The sequence below is a fragment of the Triticum dicoccoides genome, chromosome 3A (assembly GCF_002162155.2).
Source record: "Triticum dicoccoides isolate Atlit2015 ecotype Zavitan chromosome 3A, WEW_v2.0, whole genome shotgun sequence".
In the NCBI taxonomy this organism is placed as follows: Eukaryota; Viridiplantae; Streptophyta; class Magnoliopsida; order Poales; family Poaceae; genus Triticum; species Triticum dicoccoides.
The window spans coordinates 733,591,119-733,596,047 of record NC_041384.1 but is presented as its reverse complement, the minus strand read 5'-3'; the positions used below and the strand labels follow the sequence as shown (position 1 = coordinate 733,596,047).

At 49.6% G+C, this 4,929-nt stretch overlaps 1 pseudogene; it reads left to right on the top strand.

Moving 5' to 3' along the window:
* The first annotated feature begins 704 nt into the window (after positions 1-704).
* On the top strand, positions 705-3,632 carry LOC119270572 (annotated as a pseudogene).
* The last annotated feature ends 1,297 nt before the right edge of the window (positions 3,633-4,929 follow it).

Below are 4,929 nucleotides of genomic sequence, written 5' to 3'. Positions count from 1 at the left end.
TCATTGATCTCTTAGCCGTGTGCGGTGCCCCCCTCCACCATAATCCATCTCGGTAATATCGTAGCGGTGCTTAGGCGAAGCCCTGCATCAGTAGCATCATCATCACCGTCATCACGCCGTCGTGCTGACGAAACTCCCCGGCGAAGCTCTACTGGATCGTGAGTTCGCGGGACGTTTCCGAGCTGAATGTGTGCAGAACACGGAGGTGCCGTACGTTTGGTACTGAGGATCGGTCGATCGTGAAGACGTAGGACATAAATACAAAAATTGCCATGACACATTTTTTTGTCCATAGTCTGCCATTAATCAGAATTTGCTTAATTTCGTCGATAATGGCAAATTGAATTGCTCGACCATGGCAAACGATAGGTTGGGTCTGGGATGTCCCTGGACGGAATGTTGGGTGGTTATCAGGGAGGTCTTGATTTAGATGTGCCGATTTTAATTATTTAGCATGATTTTTTGAGTTTCATTCATGGGACGACTGTGTAGAGGAGGCGTTTTCAGGGTGACGTGGTGCTGAGGCTCCCCAACCCCTGCAAGAGAGAGCAAGAGCGGTCGGAAGGCAACAGAGGCTATTTAAGTTAACCCAAGCAAGAGGAGAGGAGAGGAGAGGAGAGGAGGGGTAGGTGGTCCGCGTCGCACCGCACACCAAACAAACACTCGCCTGCCTGCCTTCCTTCCTTCCGTCCCCCCTTGTTCCTCGACGCACGCACGCAGATCTCATCCATCCAAGGCAAGGCAGGTCAGGTCAGTCTCCCCCCGAATCTTCCTTCCCCCCTTGTCCCCCGATCCCCGTCGCGCCAGCAGCCCAGCCCGGGCGTGGCTTCCGGCGGGGCGCTCGCTCATCGGCCCAAAGAAGAGCTTTTTCTCTTGGCCGGGTTAGGCAGTGGCTTGATCAGATCCATGGCAGCACTTGACTAACATGACTAAGTAACGGGAGTTGAATTCGACAGCAGTACGCATGCCTTGCCGCCTGACAGACAGGACCACCACTGCCTGCGCCTCTACTACTGTACCATGTCTTCTGTTCCTACTACTAGCTCTAGTTGGCCCTGTTTTCTCTTCTTTTTTTTTATGTAATCTTTTCTCTGTTTCTTTTCCTTTCTTTTCGCATGATAGATAGATGAAGCTCGGACCTAGATACAAGAACCATACAGCTGCGGATGTGCAATTTAATCTAAATAAAATTGTCATCATCATCCATCCTAGCAAATAAATACCTACTCCTCAAATAACTGTAAATTGTTTTGTTGCACGATTGGTGTCTAGTGTAGATAGATTCAAAATAACAAGGCTGCCCTTCACTTTTAGAGGAGATAAGGCACTGATGCTCCTGGCTGGATGCTTGCTTGGTAATTGTCTTGTGTCGTCGGTACTAGCAGCATGTTCGTTCGTTCGTGAGCAACAAGCATATATGCGATTTGTGCCTGCCTGCTGCCTGCTGCCTGTGCTCTACTCTATTGGCCTCATGGGTCATGGCTGGTTGAATTCACCCGGACTACAGCTTATTCCTTGAGCGTACTACTATCGCTTTCTCAAGTCAACTCAAGCAACAATTCACGTGGCTCGCTCAATCGCGTGTCCGATTCTATTCTGATTTCCTACTGAGCTATGTTGCTCTAGACTAGACTATAAAACAAGAAGCTGCAGTTGGTTTGTTATGGATTTAGATTTGCCATTCTTTTTACCACTTAGGCCGGCCCTGTTGCATCTATCTATCCTCTGAATATTGCATCTACTCAAATTGACGACATTCAGTTATCCACTGCCCATTTTCTGGATAAGTTTTCTGAAACCTCTATTCGCTGCAAACATTTACAGATTTACTCAGAGTGAAGCTTGCTCCTGTGCCTAGTGCATATGCATCATCATTTGGTTTTGGTTTGTATATACAGATACAGGCAGGCTTTTAACCTTTCTAGCGAGCGAGACATGCATAAATAAACTATCTAATTAACTTTGTGTTTGCTGCATCTCTTTTCAGGTACGAGATGGCTCTCACCAGAATTGGTCTCGCTGGCCTCGCGGTCATGGGGCAGAACCTTGCCCTCAACATTGCCGAGAAAGGCTTCCCCATCTCTGTCTACAACAGGACAACGTCCAAGGTCGATGAGACTGTTCAGCGTGCCAAGCTACAAGGAAACCTTCCTCTCTATGGTTTCCATGACCCTGCATCCTTTGTCAACTCCATTCAGAAGCCACGTGTCGTCGTCATGCTTGTCAAGGCCGGTGCTCCGGTTGACCAGACCATCGCCACGCTCGCAGCACACCTGGAGCAAGGTGACTGCATCGTTGATGGAGGAAACAAGTGGTATGAGAACACTGAAAGGAGGGAGAAGGCCATGGAGGGGCGTGGACTCCTCTACCTCGGGATGGGTGTCTCCGGAGGATAGGAGGGTGCCCGCCATGGCCCCTCCATGATGCCTGGAGGCTCATTGGAGGCTTACCAGTACATTGAAGACATTCTTCTCAAGGTGTCTGCTCAAGTCCCTGACAGCGGCCCGTGTGTGACATACATTGGGAAGGGTGGATCTGGAAACTTTGTCAAGATGGTTCACAATGGTATCGAGTACGGTGACATGCAACTGATCGCTGAGGCATATGATGTTCTCAAGTCGGTTGGTAAGCTCACAAACGGTGAGCTGCAGCAGGTTTTCGCCGAGTGGAACAAGGGTGAGCTCCTCAGTTTCTTGGTTGAGATCACTGCTGATATATTCGGCATCAAGGATGACCAGGGTGAAGGCTACTTGGTCGACAAGGTCCTGGACAAGACTGGGATGAAGGGAACCGGCAAGTGGACAGTGCAGCAGGCTGCCGAGCTCTCAGTGGCTGCTCCTACCATTGAGGCGTCCTTGGATTCCAGGTTCCTCAGCGGGTTGAAGGACGAGAGGGTGGCTGCTTCCAAGATCTTCCAGGATGACTACAGCAGCGGCGAAACTGTTGACAAGGCACAGCTCATCGAGGATGTGAGGAAAGCTCTCTATGCCTCCAAGATCTGCAGCTACGCCCAGGGCATGAACATCATCAAGGCCAAGAGCACGGAGAAGGGATGGGGCCTCAACCTGGGCGAGCTGGCCAGGATCTGGAAGGGCGGGTGCATCATCCGCGCCAGCTTCCTGGACCGCATCAAGAAGGCGTACGACAGGAACGGCGAGCTCGCGAACCTCCTCATCGACCCCGAGTTTGCGCAGGAGATGATGGACAGGCAAGCTGCATGGAGGAGGGTCATGTGCCTCGCCATCAACAACGGCGTCAGCACCACCGGCATGTCGGTGAGTCTGGCCTACTTTGACTCGTACAGGAGGGACAGGCTTCCCGCGAACCTCGTCCAGGCCCAGAGGGATTACTTCGGGGCGCACACCTACGAGAGGGTCGACATGCCGGGATCCTTCCACACCGAGTGGTACAAGATCGCCAACTCGAAGATCTAAGCTGCTGCTACTGCTGCTGCTCAGCTGAGAGACGGCCCATTCCATCAGGTTTCATCTTGTCGGTAGGTATATCTTTTGTTGTTGCCAGTCATCCTGTAGGGGAGGAAGTGCATGCGGTTTAATTTTTATTACTCGAGTAATGAGCCTGTCTGTGGTGTATTTATTTTCTATAAGGAGGTCAAGCCAGTATTCTCTCCACTACTTGCATGTGATTGATCAACCCGGGAGGGAAACCACCACTGTTATTTGTCGGATTTCGCCATCCTGAATTTTAGCATGAATGAAAGCCTGTGTTCCACTTATGCTTTGCCTCTCACTCTGAGAGGCAACCATCCTGGTCTTTCTGTAGTGCTTTTAACCACAAAGTTGTGTCGCATTTTGTTGTGCCAATATCCGTTTTGTTTGGAAGAGAAGCATGTTTGGCTTGCCTAGCGCCCTGCCTGCCCTGTTTCTGTTGTTACTTGATCATTTACAGCAGCACCAGACCTTCGATTTGTGTTGCGAGAATACTTGATGTTTTGAGCTGATTCTCCCACCCCTGGCTGATGAGGCGTATGTATGCCATTTTGTGTGTGTGTGTGTGTGTGTGTGTGTGTATCCGTGTATGGGCTTGCCAAGTACGCCAACCAAGCTCGGAGGTAGGTATTGCTGCATAATGGAGGAGAAGGCGGGTTTGCTACTCTGCTTCCGCTTTCGAATTGCAGACAAAGTACAGCTTTTTTCCTTTGGCTCCTCGCTCGACCCCTTCCGCTTGCACTTGCTCGAGCGGCGGCACTGCAATTTGGAAGGGAATGACCTTATCATGTTAAGTGTGGGGAGTAAAAATTGCGTCGTTCGTAGCTCGAGCTTTTGGTGGTCTGACAAGCTGAGGATGCTCATGTGTTGCACACTCCGTGAAGTAGGCGAGGGTTCGTCAGCTGGAGGGCCTGTGTTGGAAAGATGAACGATGTATTCCTTGTGCACAAGGCAGTATATATAATTTCTGCGACAGAATAATAATATTCAGATTCACTGATGAAACGTACATTTTTTACCATTGAAATGAAATAGAGGGAGAAACGAGTACAAGTATAGTACAGGCGAAAAGGAAGCAAAACAGAGGAGGAAACGACCAAGCGCATCGACTACACTAGGAACAAGCAGCGGCAGCAAACTCAGCCTGGGTCAACACAATAGCATCCGCAAGTTCAGCTCCAAGCACGAACTGAAAATGAATTTCCAGACCTCCAGGAGTACATGAACAAAAAAAATCAACTTACTAGGCAGAGTGGAAGCAACTATTTCATTTCATTTACCTACGAGGGGAAATTGATCTGGAGTGAGAGTGAAGAGGGCAGTAACTATTTCATTTCATTTACCTACGAGGGGAAATTGATCTGGAGTGAGAGTGAAGAGGGCAGCAACTATTTCATTTCATTTACCTACGAGGGGAAATTGATCTGGAGTGAGAGTGAAGAGGGCAGCAACTATTTCATTTCATTTACCTACAAGGGGA